At 39.8% G+C, this 20907-nt stretch overlaps 1 pseudogene; it reads left to right on the top strand.

Moving 5' to 3' along the window:
* LOC104231810 (DNA damage-repair/toleration protein DRT100-like) overlaps positions 1 to 20907 on the top strand; it is a 58070-nt pseudogene that overhangs the window by 33305 nt on the left and 3858 nt on the right.

The following is a 20907-nucleotide window of genomic DNA, read 5'->3' as shown; positions in this document are numbered from 1 at the left end:
TTTCTTTTAAATAAAATTTGAATTAAATTTTTTCATATAAGTATGTAAATATGGTGTAATTGCTAATGAATTTTTAAATCCTTTCTTTTTTTTCATCTTTAATATTTCTTATAGACACATTTTCTTTTATTAGTTTGATGTTCTTTTTTGAAATTAAAATTAAATTAACTCTTTTCATATAAACAGATAAATAAGTTGTAATGTGTGACAAAAATATGGGTCTATAAGAAATATAAAAATGGAAAAAAGAAAGAATTTAAAAAGCTGCCCCTCCCCCCCCCCCCCCCCGGAATTTGTAATTCCTCCCCTCAATTGCTCTAAATTCTAAGTTGATCAATTAATTAAGTTGTGTAATTTTACCTAATTGGGCTGAAATTCAGTTTTTAGTACCTCGCATAAAATATATGCGACGTCATACTGTTCGAGGCATGCCATCTCTGGCTTGCGTTTTACACATTTCTGGTATTCATGCGAAAGAATTCCAATTTTTCGTTTCCTACACGCACGCACATAGTGAGATCATCTTGTATCACTTTGCGATCTCCTCTTCTTCTTCTTCATCTTCTTCTTCAGTTCTCTCTCTAGTGTGAATAATTCTCGAAGCTTCGATCTCAACTTCTATATCAAACTAAATGGCGCGCCATTGTCATTTACCTTCAGTATTTCTCTTGATTCGTGTTCTCCTTCATCAAAAACGGCGTCGTTAACTGTGAAACCCTCAAGCGTGCCGGTATTTCGCCTTTTCACCCTCAGCTCGCCTCATTTACTTTTTCATTTTTTAGTTAGTTTCTGTAATTATGATTCCGTCTATTGAGATTTTATGCTGCTTTTTACGTATTAGCTGATCAAGTTTTCAAATTTACTTTATTAAGTAGTTTCTAGGTATAGTCTTTAGACGATTTAGTCAAAGTATAGCTATTGTTATAAGGATTTTAAGTTCTACGCACTGACATAGTAAGAATTTTACACGGTATAACTTAAACTATTATAGTAAGTTACTTCACTTTTCTAAATAGGCAGAAAAGCTTAAATGGTACATATACTTGTGTCACTTTATCATGCCGGTACTCCTACTTTACTTTTTTTTATCCAAACACTTCAACTTGTTTAAAATCTATAATTTAAACTCCTCTGACCGTGTGTATCTTAGCTTACGTGATATTCCATGTCATTTTTTATATTTTATCTACTAAAAACTTATTATATACTATTTCCTTAAAGAAAAAGAAAAAGAAAAAGAAAATCAATACCTCAACCTCACCTTTCTTCCCTCAAATGCACATATTTCTTCTTCCTTGTCCATCTCATATCCCTTCTCCATTCACAACCAGAAGGTGGAGGGGAGAAAGAAGAAGCCGGGGAAGGGAGAAGCGTACATCACCAAATAGTTTTCAGTTGCCTAAAAAAAAACCTTCCAACATCATAAATCACATTCTTCATGAAATCTATTAACCTAGACATTACAATTCGAATTGTAAATTGAATCATGAAGCAACTTTAACTTAGGATAGGACCCACAAAATTACCAATAAATAGAACTAGTAAACGTCAATAGTGCTTGACAGTAACATGAAGCTTAAGAATGGCTATGAGATTAGGCATATCAATAAAGTGAGTTGTCATAATGCCATAACCTTTAACAAATCTAAAAAAAACCAGTCCCTGAAACAATTGAGAATTCCCTCTCCTTCATTGCAAAAAGATCAGCACCTGGAATCTCCAAAGTACTCCCTTTGAATTCCCCATCAGTGAAAATAACAGATAACATCAAGTGCAGTCCCTTGCCATCTAACTGTGAATTTATGTACATGCCTTGAGCTCTACCAATCTCTTTGGACTTTGGATCTGGACCTTCAGTTACTGGATCATACACTACAACCATTGTTGCATCCCTATGCCAAATGCAACTTCTTTGAAAAAGAAGAACAAGTATAAATTCCAGAACATATCAGCGATGAAAAGTAGGAGGGGAAAAGCGTACAGGGGGGAACGAAAAGTGAGGAGGTGTTGTTGGGTGTGTGTGTTGGGTGTGGGGGTGACGAAGAAGCGTACTGGGGAACAAAAAGGGAGGGGAGTGTTGTTATGGGGGGGTTACAGTGCGGAAGAAGAAGAAGAAGAAGCGTTGGGGGAGGAACAAATTTCTTTTTTTTTTTTTTCTTTTCTTTTTTACTTATTTTAATGACTTTTCTTCTTATTTTAATAATTTCTTGTTCAAAATGTTCATATTCACACTCATTATCTGCGTGAATTACACTCACTTTGTCCATCTCAACCATTATTTTGCCACATGTGCTTGGTCAATGGTCAGAGGGGTTTAAAATATAGATTTTGAACAAGTTGAAGTGTCTGGATGAAAAAAAGTGAAGTAGGAGGACCGACATGACAAAGTGACACAAGTATAGGTGCCATTTAGGCCATTCTACCTTCTAAATAAGATCATATGTAATTACCTTTTAGGTGACCTGACTTTGTAAATATTTTTTTTATACTGTTAGTTCATAGAACTTAAACTCTTGTTATAATGTAGAATCAACAACAACAACCCAGTAAAATCCCACTAGTGGGGTCTGGGGAAGATAGTGTGTACGCAGACTTTACCCCTACCCCGAAGGTGTAGAGAAGTTGTTTCCAAAAGACCCTCGACTTAAGAGAATAAAAAGACAAAATGAGACAATATTAGTTTTACCACAGAAATCATAGGAAAAATAGGAACAACATGAAATCCAGAAGAAAGATGCAAAGCAAAAGCGATGGCTAGTAAATAGGTCCTGCACTGAAAAGCGAAATAGTAAGACACAACATTGCCACTAGCTATCTTAGACAAAAACCCTACCAGACTAGGCTCACAAAGGTACAAAGTAAGGCAAGACTCAACTAACTCCTAACCTACAACCCTAATACTCGACCTCCACATCTTCCTATCAAGTGTCATGTCCTCGGAAATCCGAAGTCTCGCCATATCCTGCCTGATCACCTCTCCTCAATACTTCTTAGGCCGCCTTTTACCTCTTCTTGTGCCCTCCACAACCAGCTGTTCACACCTCCTTACCGGAGCATCTGGGCTTCTCCTCTTAACATGCCCGAACCATCTGAGTCTCGCTTCCCGCATCTTGTCATCAATGGGAGCCACGTGCACCTTCTCCCGAATATCATCATTCGTAATTTTATCCATCCTAGTGTGTCTGCACATCCACATCCACATTTCTGCTACTTTCATCTTTTGGATATGTGAGTTCTTAACAGGCCAACAATCATCCCCATACATCATGGCCGGTCTAACCACCGCTTTATATAACTTACCTTTGAGTATCGGTGGTGCTCTCTTGTCACACAGGACTCCAGATGCTAACCTCCTCTTCATCCATTCTACCTCAATACGGTGTGTGACATCCTCATCGATCTCCCCTCCCCCGGGATAACCGACCCAAGGTACTTGAAGCTGTCTCTACTTGGGATGACCTGTGATTGAAGCCTCACATCCACACCCACTTCCCCCAGCTCATCGTTGAACTTACACTCCAGATATTCTGTCTTCGTCCTGCTCAGCTTGAAACCCTTAGACTCAAGAGTCTGTCTCCAAACTTCCAGCCTCTCGTTAACACCGACTCGCGACTCATCAATCAGAACTATGTCATCGGCGAATAGCATGCACCATGGAACCTCCCCTTGAATATGGTTTGTTAACGCATCCATTACCAGGGCGAATAAGAACGGACTCAGCGCAGAACCTTGGTGTAACCCCATTAAATACTCAGAGTCGCCTCCTACTGTCCTAACCCGAGTCTTAGCCCCATCATACATGTCCTTAATCGCCATAATGTAGGGAACCGACACACCTTTTTCCTCTAAGCATCTCCAGAGAACTTCTCTAGGAACCTTGTCATACGCTTTCTCTAGGTCAATAAATACCATGTGCAGATCCTTCTTCCTCTCTCTGTACAGTTCCACCAACCTCCTAACAAGGTGTATAGCTTCTATAGTAGAATGACCCGGCATGAACCCGAACTGGTTGTCGGATACAGACACTGTCATTCTCACCCTCACTTCAACCACCATCTCCCACACTTTCATGGTATGGCTCAGTAATTTGATACCCCTATAACTGTTACAACTCTGGATATCACCTTTGTTCTTATACAATGGAACCACTGTACTCCACCTCCACTCATCCGACATCCTCTTCGCCTTAAAAATAACATTAAACAACCCAGTCAACCACTCCAAACCTGCTCTCCCCACACACTTCCAGAATTCCACCGGAATCTCGTCTGGCCCGGTCGCTCTGCCCCTGCTCATCTTACGCATAGCTTCCACGACCTCCTCAACCTTGATACGCCTGCAATACCCAAAGTTACAGTGACTCTCAGAATGCTCCAATTCGCCTAGCACAATATCCTGATCCCCTTCTTCATTCAGAAGTTTATGAAAGTAAGTTTTCCATCTCCTCTTAATCTGGACATCTTCCATCAATACTCTACCATCTTCGTCCTTGATGCATCTCACTTGGTCCAAATCCCGAGCCTTCTTCTCTTTCAACTTGGACAGCCGGAATAACTTCTTCTCCCCGCCTTTTTCCCCCAGTTCCTCGTACATACGACCATAAGCCGCAGTCTTAGCCTCCGTGACTACCAGTTTAGCTTCCTTCCTAGTTACCTTGTACCTCTCCATGCACGCTCGCCTCTCCTCCTCACCTATGCTCCCCACTAACTTCAGGTACGCCGCCTTCTTCGCTTCACTTTACCTTGGACCATTTCATTCCGCCACCAGTCTCCTTTGTGCCCACCAAAGACACCCGTCGAGACCCCTAATACCTCTCTCGCAGCCTCCCTTATACAGTCTGCTGTCGCTGACCACATAGTGTTCGCGTCCCCACTGCTCCTCCAAGCTCCCATAACCGACAACCGCCACTCCAACTCTTGGGCTTTATCCTTAGTTAAGGCTCCCCACCTAATTCTCGGTCTTCCTCGAGTAGACCTTTTCCTCCTCTTTAACCTAAAGCCAACGTCCATCACCAAGAGTCTATGCTGCGCCGCGAGTATCTCACCCAGAATCACCTTGCGCCACCGCATTCTGAAAAGTAACCAAATGCTCCTCCCTCTTCGGAAAGCTAGAGTTCGCAATCACCAACCCAAAAGCCTTAGCGAAGTCCAACATGGGGCATTATAATGTAGAATCATGGTGTAATAATACATTGTTATTTTACTAGTAGTAGTGTTCATGTTTGTATTGTAATCCTTTTCCATTTTACGATGGCATTTCAGATTATCAAAAGTTATATGAAAGTATTTGACTTGATACAGTGTTATATATCTATATTTATGACTTTATGCTACTGATAGTAGTACATATTTTAAATAATATTTGAAAAGTTACTTTGATGGAGAAAACATTCCATCAAAGCTTATACTTTTTATAGTTTAATGAATTTGAAATATTAAAAGTTAACAGCTCGAGAATGTCGTACAAATTGGTACAGAGAGAGTATTAATTAGTACTTCTGACGAAAACTTTGTTATATGGTGTATATTTTTTATTCCACAAGGAAGGGAAATTACTTAATGTTTTTGTTCAAGCATGAATTTTTTTATAGTTTGACTAATATCTTTCAATGCATTCATGGACAGAAAAAGTTAGTTCTTGTTAAATCTAAAAGTATGTTTTTTGTGACTTCAGTGAAAGCTTTGAATGAAATTAGGGCATCTCTTGGATGGAGAGTAGTGTATGCATGGGTTGGTGATGATCCTTGTGGAGATGGTAATTTACCCCCATGGTCTGGTGTTACATGTACCACACAGGGTGATTTTAGTGTAGTTACTGAACTCTAAGTATTGCCTCTCCGTTTCTGAATAGTCATTCTCTTGCTTTTGGAGATAATATCTGCCAATCATTCTCTATTTTATGTTCGAACGACCTGTAGTATAATATATATCTATCTGATTATTGTCATTTTCAATTTTCCAATATCACTACCGCTTCTCTTCACAATTTTGTAGTTTTCAACTTGCAGGGCAGTTTATGCCGTTTCTATTGTCGGCCCATTGTAACTAATCTATTGGATCTTACTCGGCTGTAAGATGCTTCTTGGCTCTATACCAGAATTTTATTCCTGATGAGTTTTAGCAATTTCTTTTCTTAAACTATATTTTTATCTGATTCAAACAGATAAACTTGCTGTAAGTCTCCAATCTGTATGTGATTCTATGCTCTCCAGTCGTTTGTACTTGTTAATCCAATAAAACGAATTATCAAGCTGCACATTAATCATAAGGTGCTTTTGTTCTGTTCTTTTTGGGGACTTTGCATTTGCATTGTTCTGTCATTTTAATCTTTATTTGAGATTCGTAATGTTTTTTATCCTTTTATATATGGCAGGGATCTGCATAACAACAAGATGACTGGTCCACTTCCTCCTCAAATTGGCTGTTTGAAGCGGCTGAAAATATTGTACCATCTTTTCTCTAAATGTTCATGTGATGTCTCTCTAATTTGTTGCTCTTTTGCATCATAACTATGTCTAGACTCTATGCTGTGTTATTGAAATCTGGATGAACATCATACAAACTGACCACATCCATAACAATTTGGCCAAGAAATGAAAACTCAACCTGATCAAACGTAATCTTTATCAGCACGGGCGGATCTAATGCAAGGTTTATGAGTTCCCGTGAACCCAGTAACTTTTGCATAGACCATGTATTTATACTAAAAAATTCATTAAAAATGTAAGAATATTTAGCTTGGAACCCACTTCTTTGATCCAATTATTATGTATATTAACTTGAGATCGTTGTAGGAACCCATAAGCTTAACATTCTAAATCCGTCTCTGTTTATCAGATACTTGCGCTTGGGGCAATGACCTCAACTACTGAAGTTTTTCTATTTGAGGCGCGTCTTTTGGTAGTCAAAATCAACTGTAGTCTGTAATTGAGGAGACATATAATTGTTAACCTGAAAAGTAAAAATATTTTTCTTCTATTATCAAGTAACTACGAAGTCTCACTTTTTCTCTTATAGAACATTGTGGTCTACTTGCCGCTGTCATTCAACCACCTATAGGGGTTAATCATTTGAAGGATAGGAAGGAAAGGAAATTAATGTATAACAATGGCATTACCATTTTAAGGCTCATTTGGTTTGCATTATCCAAATTATTGTATTGTATTTAGATAAATGATTATTAGGTAATTAATTGACATGATCAATGCTTTTGGAGTAATTGTTATTTATTAGCATAGAGATTTTGACTAACGAATGTGATTCTTGCCCTGTGCTCTCTTTTTTTTTTTTGGGTGATATTGTTGGGTTAGTGAAACTATTTGGAGCCTTGTACTTTCCAAGTGTATATTGCTATTCATGTTGATTACATCCTGTTCTTGAATTTTCTCTTCCAGAAATATAAGGTGGAATAAGCTGCAAGATGTCATTCCTCCTGAAATTGGTGAACTAAAGCAGCTAACACATCTGTGAGTACTTCAATACCTTTTCAGTCTACTATCTATGTCCTGATCTGTTTAGGGTCATAATTAATAATTGATCCCTTCGATCTTATTCAGCTACCTGAGTTTTAATAATATTAAAGGCGAAGTCCCCAAGGAGCTTGCTAGTCTCCCAGAGCTGCGTTATCTCTATCTGCATGAAAATCATTTTGCTGGACGAATTCCACCTGAGTTGGGCACCTTGCAGTATCTTCGGCACCTGTAAGATACTGTCTTCTATCTTTCTTTTTTCCTTTTAATTAAGCAACTCAATCTGTCTCCTACATGGTCGACAGTGTGATCTGATGCAATTCGAGGGATGTTGGTAACAGTTGTTAGGTTGGGACTATTCGGGAACTCATACGCGTGAAGGATGCTTTCCTGCCCTTCGTAACCTCTAAGTTGATTACCAAGTCTCAACTCGTGACGTATCTTGCTTCTAACTTGATGGAATATGTGCTAATATAAGGACTTCTCATCTTACCACTTTAACTTGCAGTTACTTAAATAATAATTATTTTAGTGGCATTCCAGCACAGCTTGCAAATTTGACGAACTTGGAGATCTTGTAAGTTCTATGTTTTGGTCTTCAAGTTAAGTGTATATTTCTGGATAATAACCACTATCTTTATTCAGTACTTACAAATATTTTCATGCTTAAGCTTTCAACTAGTGTCAACTTTGATATCTCTGGTTGTTACAGATACCTATCCTACAACAAGATGACTGGAGTTATACCGGCTAGCATTGCTCATATTCCCAAGTTAACTTACTTTTAAGTCTTTCTCTCTGTAGTTTTATCTACTACTTAACTCTTTTGGTTATGAGGTTATAACAGTTTCTTTCATGTATGTCATCAAGGATCTTTCTTGAATTCATTCTAAAGGAGATGAAGATTTTTTAGTGTAAGAACGCTTTGGCATACTTATTATTTTTTGATAAGGAGCTAGCTGGCCGACCTTATGTGTCTGAAAAGTTACATCCCCTCTATCCCCTAAAACCCTCTTAATATATGAAGACTTAAATCTCTTTCCATCCCCAAAACTACAAGTTACCTTTTGGACAACCGGACAGTCCTACGAAATGTGAACGATCTGTATTTTAGCTTAACCCAAATATATTTGGGAAATAAGCTCGACATTTATAGTACTTGTTTCTTTCTAACTGATGGTGGTAGGCCTGCCATGAAATGGGCTCGTGTTGTTAGTCTATGAACAGATATTCCTTCTAGTACTTAAAAGCTCACTATGTAGAAGTCCATACTTAACTAGACCAAATCAAAGTTACTAAATTTTCCTCCTTCTCCATTTGAAGTGGTTATAGATCATCTCTTTATTTTTCATAACTGTATAATAGATCTTTTCCTTGCAAACATCTTTCAGCATACATGTGGTTTTGATTCTTGAATCGCTGTATCTGTTTTCAGGTATCTTGATCACTGTGAGCACGTGATTTTTGTTTTACGCGACAATCACTCCAAAAGAAACAAAATAATAGCAATTGGTTCTGCTGTACATTTGCTAGATTTTTACGTGGCATTTTTATTGATAGTTATTTGTTGATTTTGCCCATGGTTGTTTTATTCAAAAAAAAAATATAAAAAAAATATGTCTATATGTCGTGTGAACCGTAATCTGTTTATTAAAAGAAAAATAAAATATGTGCGTCCTTCATTGTATTTTGTCATTAAGTGTTTAGTATAATTAAATGTTAATTGTGTGATAATTGTTGTCCAATGTTTACATGGTATTATTTGGCAAATTATTTTAAAGAATTAAAAAGAAAAAAAAAAAAAAGAGGGAGTTTCGGACTTGGGTCAGTCCGGTCTTTAAAACAAAACAAGCCCAAACAAACAGCCCAAAACCCAGGCCTGCCCGGTCCAACACCAGTGGATGCCCAGGGTGTCTAAACGACACCGTTTTAATCCAGTGTGATCTGGGCCGTTGATCTCAGATTGATCAACGGCCAAGATCACTTCCCCACAACCCACTGAGGAACCCGACCCGTTTCCACCCGGACCAACCCAAACCCCTTACCCTCGAAACGACAACGTTCCACTTAAGCCATCAGATCCAGACCGTAGATCTAAATTGATCTAACGGTCGAGATCCGCCTACTCATTCCATATATAAGCCCTTAACATACCCTGCCCCCCTATCCAATACCCCAGCCTCCGTCTTCAACCTCATCCCCCATCAAACCCTAGAGCCGCCCTGCACACCTTTACCAGAAACCCGGCGGCATGAACGCCGGTGACCTCCACCTGAACACCATAGAACCCCCATGCCATCCTGAACCCAAATCTACCAACCACACACTTCGAATCCTATCCCACCTTCTCGAATCTTCATTTGAAGATTCGAGTCGGAACCTAATCTACACCGATCTACCTTAAATTCATACCAGACACTCCCCAGACCCCCTCGTGACCAAACCATACTTGGTTTGGTCCGAATCTGATCAGGGAAGCATGAATCCCAGATCTGAGTTTTGGAAATTTGGTGTTCCTACGTCACTGGTTCAACCGAAGAGATTAAGGTCTAATGGACTTTAATCAAAGTGTTTCTCATCTGAGAAACACTTCGTTTAAAGTCCGTTCAGCCTTAAGAAAGGCCTGACCAAGTCCGAGTTAAGGTTTTGATCTTTTGCGGTTTAAGGTGAGTTTCTTTCTTTTCTTAGTTGTTTTGGTTCGTTTGATTGTTGTAAGGGTCTGTTCGTTTTCTGTTTATGTCCTTGACTTCTATCAACTGTGCTTCAACCACTTTGCCTGAACCTCTGTTTGTTTGTCTAAATTCCCCCTCCTATTCTGATAAGGCATTATGTATTGGTTTGTGCAAGTAGCTGATTTTCGAGTTTGGACTGACTAGTTGACTCCTCGAGTGTATTTCTGCTTAGTCAGTATAATTCGAACCATGTATCGATACTGTTTAAATGTCTGATTTTTGGCTACGATTGTGTATGTTAATGCTAATATAGTCGAGTCGACATGTGTCGTCAATTAGTTTCAACTGTCCGAACAATAACAAATCGATTTGCTTCTGTTGAACATTTGCCTGAATCAATTAAGAACCAAGTCCTGTTACTTATAGTCGTTAATATGATTTCAGAAACCTAAGGCTTGGTCTGTAACTGAAATCTGAGTTGATGGCATGTGCACTTGTGCACAGCATGTGCATTGTGCACAGCCTGTTTTCCTGCATAAAAAGGTTTTCGATTTTAAAAATGGTTTGACAGCATATGCTGTCAGATATATTCTACTGCCCATATTTGCTTTTGGTTAATAAAATGGGAAAGTTTAAGGCTGCCAGGGGAATGATGGGGTTTTTATACTTAAATAACTAATTGGAATCTAAAAATGAAAAAGGGCACATGAGAGGGGTATTGGTGATAATCTATCAGGCTGTAAAAGGGGTAATATGAAGGCTTATAAAAGAGAGGACATACAGAGGTGAGAAATGGGGAAAAATACAGGAAGAAGGGGAAACACACTGTGAGGAGTTTTGAAAGAGAGAGCTTGAAAGACATACAAAGAGATACAGACATAGAGGGATATTTAGACTGAGAGGATTGAAAAGGATAGAACTGATTTTAGGAAAACACAGATAGAGGGAGGTTAAGAGATAGAAAGTATACAATCTACAATCAGAAATTGCTCCTTCCTATTTGTTAGTTGGGTTTTTAGTTGTTCAACTTGTTGAAATCAATTCTGATTCTTTGAAGTTCCAGTTGTGTCTATTTAGTCAAGTGTTTTCCATTGGTTTACTACTGATTTGGTCTGCTTGGAGTTCTGATTCTACTCCACTGGGTGTTGCTGTCATTTGGCTATTGCTTTCTATTGGCCATAGTTGCATTTCTGCACTCGAGCCTGTTTCTTGCTGTATTGCTTTGCCTACTGCTATTCTGCCCTGCTGCTACTGCTAGTTCTGTTTCTTGCTGCTGCTGATTTCCCTACCTTTTTCTCCTTCTCCTTTGCATTTCAGTATTTCCAGGTACACATTTCGAGTCCCCATATTGGTGTAACCTAAACAGTTTGAAAGCATGAAATGAAAAAGAGTTGAAGAAGTTCAAAGTTATTTGTTGTAATATTTGTGGTATATTAATGGGCCTGTGTAGTTGTTAGTTTACAATTCAACAGTACAAAAATGTATGTTAACTAACACTCATCTGAGTTTAGTCCTTCATGTTTTAGTTTGTAGTTGTTTTGTTAATACGGGGTATAGATACTCCAAACTTATACTATGCTGCCTTGTTTTATTTTAGTCCTTTTGCTTTGTCTCGTTAGATAGTACATAAGATCACATTCAAATCACATTAGTAACAATGTCTAGTAGTTAATCCTTTTAATCTTGCCTAAGTAAGTTTAGCTAAATTCAACTCAAGAGATATTATGGTGTGTCAATCTCACGTTTTAGTATTATTGAATAATAGAATATAGAATGAAAGCAGTTTTTCTTTGTACAAACTCGGTCGCAATTTTCCATTCGCATTAGCCGTAAACTAATAATTAATAAGTTACGTTTTTAGCATGTAATTAATTAAGAGATTTTCTTTTATTTTAGAGACGAACTTAATAGGAAAATATAGTCACTGTAGGTTTATCCTTTTAAATAAAAATGAGACGAGCCTCGACAAACAAAAATGCACAAGCTGCGGGGCCCTCTAAATGTATATATTAAAATACTTAGAATTCGGGACAGGCCGTTTAGCGAATTTTACGGCCTTCCCAAAATAACAATACGCTAGTTGCTTTAGGCGCACCTTTAATAATTTAACCTTCTTAAACACGGGTGCACATTGATGTGACCCAAATCCGAATCTCAACGGAGTCAAAATGTGTCGACGACCACGGGTGCATTGATTGTGACGTGGTTCGAGATGCATTTTCACGACGTTGCAATTCTATAAAAATAAATGATAATAATAAAAGCGGTTTAAACTTAATAAAAGCACATAAGTCACAACATGTATTTAAATCAGATATTTAGCCATTATAACAATTTAAGCGACCGTGCTAGAACCACGGGATTCGAGGGTGCCTAACACCTTCCCTCGGGTCAACAGAATTCCTTACTTAGAATTTCTGGTTCGCAGACTTCATTTGGAAAAGTCGAAAATTTCCTCGATTTGGGATTCAAGATAAACCGGTGACTTGGGACACCAAAAGCCAAACCTTTCCCAAGTGGCGACTCTGAATTAAATAAATAATCCCATTTCGAATATTGTCACTTAAATTGGAAAAACTCCACCCGCGCATTTAACCCTTCGGGGCCGGGCGCGCAAAAGGAGGTGTGACAGCTCTGGCGACACCGCTGGGGAATTCGAACCCAGAACCACTGGTTCAGGGTTCAAGAATTCGAGCTTAGAATAATTGTTATATTTGGCTTTATTATCTGATCTTTATTACATGTTTTTGCATAACGTGCTAAATGTTGTCTTTTACCGCTTTGATATTATCTGAACTGTATATAAACTGTGCCGAAACCCTTCTCTTCTTACCTCCGGGGAGAAGCTCGCTGGTCGAGACTCCCTATTCTGTTAGTGTCAATACCTGAAATAAGAAAGAGGTCGGACAAGTTACAAAGCCGGACGATCTCGCGGGTCCCCGGTACGTAGCCCCGTCCTCGACTCGAGTTGTCCGCTCGGGTACACAGTCTAGAACAAATACCCAGGTTATAAACCTAGTATAACAAAGCCTCATGCCGGATCCCTAGTAGGAACGCTTATTTGCATCATGTTGCATTTGACTTAGGGGACTCAACACGGGGGTTGGGTCCGTCTAGGACTAGCAACCTGAAATGAAAAGGCCATCATGTTGCATCCTATTTGTTTCCGTGCATTTATTTGTTTCGTACATGCATGCTGACTGACTTTTGGAGTATTTGAAAAATATAAACAAAAAAAAAAATATAGCAGTGTATAGGGTTAATTTTCTACTTTGAAAAAATAACAATGCCCAATTACTGTCAAAACTCTGTTGAAATTTTGAGATAATAAAAAGGAAAAATGTTTTATTTTTCAATAATTTGCTTTACTAAGAAAAAGAAAAACAAAAAGATAGAAAAATAGTCTTTTATTTTTGGAAAGTTGTTTGTTGAAAAAAAAGGGAAGAATTTTGTTCTAAACTAATTCGGTTAATGTGACCGAACTACGCGGGTCTGATTCTCACCGGATGTGAGATACGTAGGCAAACCTCATCGGTTCCGACCCCAATTTTTAAAATCCAAAAAAAAAATATTTTTCTTTAGAAAAAAAAAAAGAAATAAAAAATATAGAAGTTTTCTTTAAAATCAAATAAAATAAAAATAAAAAAAAATAAATAGTCTTCTTCTTTCTGAAGTCTTTCATATGAAAAAATGAAATAAGCAGCAACAAAAATCAAAAAAAAAATAATACCCTTTGCTTTCTAGTCTCTTTTTGTAAAATGTCCAAAAAATATATATATTTGAAAAATTGAATTTCAAAATATTAGGATTTTTCTTTAGAAGTGCTTTTGTAAATAAATAAAACTCATAATTCCGCATCATTTTCTTAAAAGTCCCTCTTTCAAAATTTAAGAGGCAACATCACATACGTTCTTTCTTCCGTAGAAAAGGTGAAACAAATGAAAAAAAATCAACCAAACACATTTTCTTTTTTCGTTTAAAATATATATATATATATATATATATATATATATATATATATATATAAAGAAGAAAAAATAAAATAAAAATTGAATAAGTAAATAAACAAAGAATAAACAAATCTTTTGAGTCCTATGCTAGATGAGCACTTGCTTCTTTATTTTTATACTTGTTAGCTTCGAACTACGTAATGATCTGATTCACGTAGGCATCGTGATACGTAGGCAATCCTCATCGGATCCGGTCGCACTTCTTTTACTGCAAAATAAAAAAAAAAGAAAAGGAAGGAAAAAAAAACTAATAAGAGAAAAATGCCGGAATGACGCATGCTCTCGTAGCAAACATATAGTAATCCACTTAACTGTATAGGTGCATCATGCCCAACGTGAGATTAACTATCTGTTATTTGCTGCAAATTAACCGTGCGCTTGTCGATGAGTATATCCAGGGTTTTTTGAAAGACGGTTGGTTTGGTGAAAGTCTGGCCTCGCACCCATACTTCACAAGGTCAAGGGGAAGTGTTCAGCTGCCTGTTGTTAGGACCAGAAGCGGTACTCACACTTACTTCACCAGGTCAAAAGGAAGTGTGGGAATGTCTTCAGAAATTCCATTGCAAACAATCCCTGTTTCTGAGGAGAGTTCGATCTCAGCCGTCCTCACGCCTGAATCCGCAACTGCGGAGGAAAATAGAATCCTACGGCTCCGCATGCTGGAAATGCTGGACGACTGGAATAATGGGAAAGAGCCGCCAAGTGTCATCCCCGGATTCCCTGAATTATTCTCCAGGTCAAGTGGGACTTCAAATGTTCCCATAAATTATCCTGCTACCCCATTCGGGTACCCAGCCACCTCAGCCTTCTCTGCTGGATCGCCTTCTGACCCTCATCCCCGAATGTCAGCCACCGATGCAAGCATGAACATCTTTACTGCATCGCCTTGCCCGATTACGGCACAGCCTGCCACGTACAAGCCAAGCTTTGACTCATCCTCTTTTACATTCCAAGCACCATCGTTCTCAATGGAACCAACTAGATTCGCTACCAGCACTAATCCTCTACCGCCTCAGTGCGAGCTTGCACCCAGGCAGGATCAGAGCCCCAGGATTGCAGAACAAAATGAGATTGCCAAGAGAATGAGAAGCCTTGAACAAAGTTTGAAAAATATGCAAGGATTGAGCGGACAAAAGAGCGTCTCTTACGCCGACCTGTGCATGTTCCCTCACGTGCACCTGCCGACGGGTTTCAAGACCCCGAAGTTCGAGAAATACGATGGGCACGGTGACCCCATTGCACATCTTAAAAAATACTGCAATCAATTGCGGGGAGCCGGCGGAAAAGAAGAACTGCTAATGGCATATTTTGGAGAAAGTTTGGTGGGAGTCGCTTCGGAATGGTATATGGACCAGGACATATCTCGCTGGCATATATGGGATGATCTTGCCAGAGACTTCGTAGGGCAGTTTCAATATAATATTGACATCGCACCAGACAGAAATGCTTTGTCAAACTTAAAGAAGAAACCCTCGGAAAGTTTCAGAGAATACGCCATCAAATGGCGTGAGCAAGCGTCAAGGGTAAAACCTTCCATGGACGAGATAGAGATGGTCACTACTTTTCTCCAGGCTCAAGAGTCCGACTATTTCCAAAACATGATGTCGGCCATGGGAAAGCCTTTCGCAGAAGCGATTAAGATTGGAGAGATGGTGGAGAACGGTTTGAAAACGGGAAGAATTTTGAGTCAGGCAGCCATAAAGGCAACCTCCCAAGCCGTCCAAAGCGGGTCTGGAGGAATAGCAAGAGGGAAGAAGAAAGAGGAAACATCCATGGTAGTGTCAGAGGTGGGAGAATATCATAATCCCGGGCTTTGTTCTTCGGAAAGAACCTCGCAACATTATTTCCCCCACCAAAATGCGACCTACGCTCCTCAGCCTTACATGGTTATGAGCACCCAGCCTTATATCCAGCGGTCACAACCAGTCAATCGGGGGCAGGCCCCACGTCCTAGGAATCAACCTCCTCGCCAAAACCGTTACAATCCTCGACCTCCTCAAAATAATTTCCGTCCTCGGGAACCACCCAGGAGACCCAACTACACACCAATCGGTGAACCCTATTCCACCCTATTCCCTAAGCTTGTTCAAATGAATTTGTTGCAGCCCATACCACCAAACGGGCAGAACCCGGGGTCACCATCATATCAGCGGGGTGTCAGATGTGCGTACCATTCAGGGGTAGAAGGGCACGACACCAACGACTGTTGGACATTGAAACAAGCTGTAGAGAATCTGTTAGACCAGGGGAAGATTGTGTTGAGAGACGAGGATATCCCAAATGTGACCAATAATCCGCTGCCCGCCCACAACAACGGGCCGATAGTTGGGATGATTTGTGAAGACGAGGAAGTTGATCCGGCACTTAAAGCCATAATTGTTGTTGCTGATACAGGAAAAGGACCCAGGGTAATTCCGGATCAAGAAAAAGGAATAAGTGATGTATTCAATCAGGCCTCCATGGTATGGGGGACGATCAAACAACCTCGGCCGAATGAGCCAGTGTTTGTCGGACGCATACCACGGGAACCGAAATACAACAAAGAGGGAGATGATGAGGTGTCCCCGCTCGACGAGAGCGAGGAAATATGTGAAGCAACAAGGGAAAAGCTATGCGAAATACACATGGTCCAGCCAGGAGAGGGCACTAGCACCGTTGAAGTATCGTACATAGGGCCAAGCACCTAGTTTCAAAACTAGAAGGCTACGCCATTCTTGATCAAACGGAAGTCCTATTGAACCTGTCTTGCCACTTTCTCTGCACCACGAGTAACCCCCGAGGGTGACTCGGATGTTTTTCTTCAGTTTCATGTTTTTAATTTCCTGAATGTCGACCTTTTTCCTTATCTTCCCCAAAATGCCAAGAAATGAAATCATTGCTTGATTACTCATTTTCTTCTTCTATGTTTTCTTTTGTGTTCTTTTCAATTCTGATAAATGCAGCTTTAAATAACATGACATGTTTGCGGACTTCATGCCTGGATCACGAGAACTCCGATCAGACTTCAAATAATGAGTCAAAAATTTGAGATATAAAGAATTTGAAAAGTAGGAACAACTAAAGAAAATTGGTTCATGGTTTGGAAAATGTCCGTCACTAAAGCGGAGTTTGAGCGCAGTAAATAGGTTTGGACCCGTACAGAATGATAACCTTAATAACTGCGGTTTGTCACGGGCAATTATACCCAGAAAGAATGGTCCATACGTCATTGAAGAACGTTACCAAATGGAGCATGTGTATCTGGGCGACGTCGAAAGAAACGACGTCAGCCTTGCTTGGAAAGCAGGTGCAGCGATATGTCTAAATCACTCTGGCGATATCTTTGCACAGTTTGAGATGACGAATGCTTTCATTCTCGCTACCCAAACACTATCAACCCTTTGCAAAACCCATTTGAGCTGGTTACTCTTCTTTGATTACCCTCTTTGGAACCTGAAAATATTGTTGAAAATAAAGTGAAAAAAAAAACAAAAAAAAAACAAAACAAAAACAGAAACAAAACAAAAACAGAAACAAAACAAAAACAGAAACAAAAACAAAAACAAAAACAAAAATCCAAAAAACATAAGTGTGCCTGAACTACGTTTGACTTGATTCCGAAAGGATACGTAGGCAACCTCTCCTTGGGGTTCAGTCACACCAACAATAAAATCCAGGAATTCCCCCGAAAATAAAACTGGGGCAGAAGTTATAACGATTTAGCAATGATCCCACCCAAAAGTTCCAAAGTTGTAGTTCAATCCAAATTCTTTTCACCCCAAACCTTTTTTAAGTCCTTCTGATCAATCAGCAAAGCATTTCAAAATAGGAAGATGGAATTATTTGGGTCCGATACAACAAAATGAGGAGAATAAAGATGAGAGAGTCTTGTCGGTGAAAACCTTTGGGCACCGTGAGGCGACGAGAGAAGAGAAATTGAAATGAGAGAGCTTGTTTAGTAAAAACTCGCAAGGAGTACTAGCAGGCGACAGTAAGAAGAGAAATGAGAGAGGTCGACTAGCGAAAACCCGCAAAGGGCATTGTCGGCCAAAAAGATGATTCCACCTCAGAAAGTCCTGGCAAGGTTTCCGGGTTTTTGAAAAAAATATAGATCTGTTTTGATTCATGAGGAAATGCAAGTTCTCGGAGGTCGGGCATCCAGTCCAAAAGGCATGTCATGTCAGTTTGAAACTGGCATACACTCCAGATAAGTCCCTCTTTTCTCCCCGAAAGGGGCGTTTCTCTTTAAACTCATATGTTCTCCTTTACATAGTTTTCTTTGAGTTCTTTTTGATCTAACTCTTAATTCCGTAGTAATCGCAAAGAAAGGTGGCAGGACCGGTTTTACAGGGCTCCGTTTGGCGAGAGTCGAATAAAATGTACAACCTCGGTGGCGCGTCAGTCCCATCCCGACTGGCCATGATAGTTGATTTGCTTCCAAAACCGACAAATCCCCACAAGCTATCCCTTGTACAATTCCCCAAAGAAGTCCACCCCAGCACATCCCCAACAAGTTTGCTACAAAAAAAAAAAAATCCCCACAGAGTCTCCCTGATAAAATCCCCACCAAAATCCCCAAGCAGAAAGGGACAGAAAAACCAAAGCCTTATAAGGCAAATCATCACAAAATCTGGAAACGCAAGTCTGAGTAGTCCAAAGGTTTTTGCATGTGAAATCCAATCAATAGCAGAGTTTCTCAACAAGAATTGGGCCAAGACAGAGAAATTGGAACAATCAAGGCCCCCAAACCAACCGCCGTTGTCAAACTAATAATCTTTCTTTGTTTAAGAAAATTGAGACAGGTGCGACACAAAGCAGCTGTGCAAGAAGCATGTGTAGCCCAAAAGAGATAAAGCGCGCAAGCATTGAAACAACCCTGCAGCAGAAAACGACCAAAGGTAAGTTTCCCATAATATTTTCGTGCATTTCGATGAATCTTCCCGGCATAACCCGATGAATCCTCCCGGCATAACCCGATGAATCTTCCCGGCATAACCCGATGAATCCTCCCGGCATAACCCGATGAATCTTCCCGGCATAACCCGATGAATCCTCCCGGCATAACCCGATGAATCCTCCCGGCATAACCCGATGAATCCTCCCGGCATGACCCGATGAATCCTCCCGGCATGACCCGATGAATCTTCCCGGCATAACCCGATGAATCTTTTCGGGTAACCCGATGAATCTTCCCGGCATAACCCGATGAATCTTCCCGGCATAACCCGATGAATCCTCCCGGCATAACCCGATGAATCTTCCCGGCATAACCCGATGAATCTTCCCGGCATAACCCGATGAATCTTCCCGGCAAAACCCGATGAATCTTTCCGGCATAACCCGATGAATCTTCCCGGCATAACCCGATGAATCTTCCCGGCATAACCCGATGAATCTTCCCGGCATAACCCGATGAACCTTTTCGGCATAACCCGATGAAGCCTCCCGGCATAACCCGATGAATCCTCCCAGCATAACTCAATAAATCTCTTCGGCATAACCCGAGAACCTTTCCATGCAATCAGCATTAGGGTTTTAAACCCTAAACTGAATTTTCCTTTTAGTCAGCATTAGGGTTTTAAACCCTAAACTGAACTTTTTCCTTTCGGCCAGCATTAGGGTTTTAAACCCTAAACTGAGCTTTTTCCATGCAATCAGCATTAGGGTTTTAAACCCTAAACTGAATTTTCCTTTAGTCAGCATTAGGGTTTTAAACCCTAAACTGAATTCTTCCTTTGTTCGGCTTTAGAGTTTTAAACCCTAAACTGAACCTTTCCCCAGCTAGCCGGTATTAGGGCTCCAACCCTGAACTAAGCATGCATATCCTCTTTCATCAATTTTATGAACTTCCTGATAAATAATTAACGAAATTTTCCTAGTGAAACTGGGGCAGAAAATTTCGTTCGTTTGTTTGTTTTTTCCCTAACCTCGAGCCACACGGATCGAAATGACCCACGAGATGAGTCTCAACTCAGAATCAAAGAAGAAAAAGACAAAAGGAGACGTCCCGAGATATCAGAGTGAATGGAGAGCAGATCGACTCCAACGTTTGACTAAGGTCCTAAACCCTGCCAATCGCGTATCACTCAGTATCCCAGAGGTTGAACAAGTCGCCGCAACTCGCAAGCATCAAGATTCAGATCGGAGTCTACAAGCAGAATCAGCTAAGACCCAAGATCAAGTCGTAAAAGAATCATAGATATGAATCTTGTAACTAGCAGTTGACATACATATAAGTAGTTAGTTCAGTTTCTAATTTTCGTTTGGTTGTAATAAGGCGGTCAGTGACGTAGCAGTGACAACAGCAGCAGCAGTAGCAGCAAGCATTGCAGTCCCATGGTAGTCCCAGCTACCAAAACTTCTCGAACTACATTGACCTGATTCCTGTTTAGCCCAGGATATGTAGGAAATCTTTGAAGCAAGATTCGGTCAGATCTTTCAAAAAACATGCTTCATACGGAGTGGTCCATAGGCAAAAATCGCTCATACACGCTCACTTTATCTTTGCGCGAAAACTCTTCGTGTTTCCGAACAAAGAGGGGCAGCTGTGAGCACGTGATTTTTGTTTTACGCGACAATCACTCCAAAAGAAACAAAATAATAGCAATTGGTTCTGCTGTACATTTGCTGGATTTTTACGTGGCATTTTTATTGATAGTTATTTGTTGATTTTGCCCATGGTTGTTTTATTCAAAAAAAAAATATAAAAAAAAATATATCTATATGTCGTGTGAACCGTAATCTGTTTATTAAAAGAAAAATAAAATATGTGCGTCCT

The sequence above is a fragment of the Nicotiana sylvestris genome, chromosome 10, assembly GCF_000393655.2.
Source record: "Nicotiana sylvestris chromosome 10, ASM39365v2, whole genome shotgun sequence".
Taxonomy (NCBI): domain Eukaryota; kingdom Viridiplantae; phylum Streptophyta; class Magnoliopsida; order Solanales; family Solanaceae; genus Nicotiana; species Nicotiana sylvestris.
This window is presented reverse-complemented; position numbering and strand designations above follow the sequence as displayed.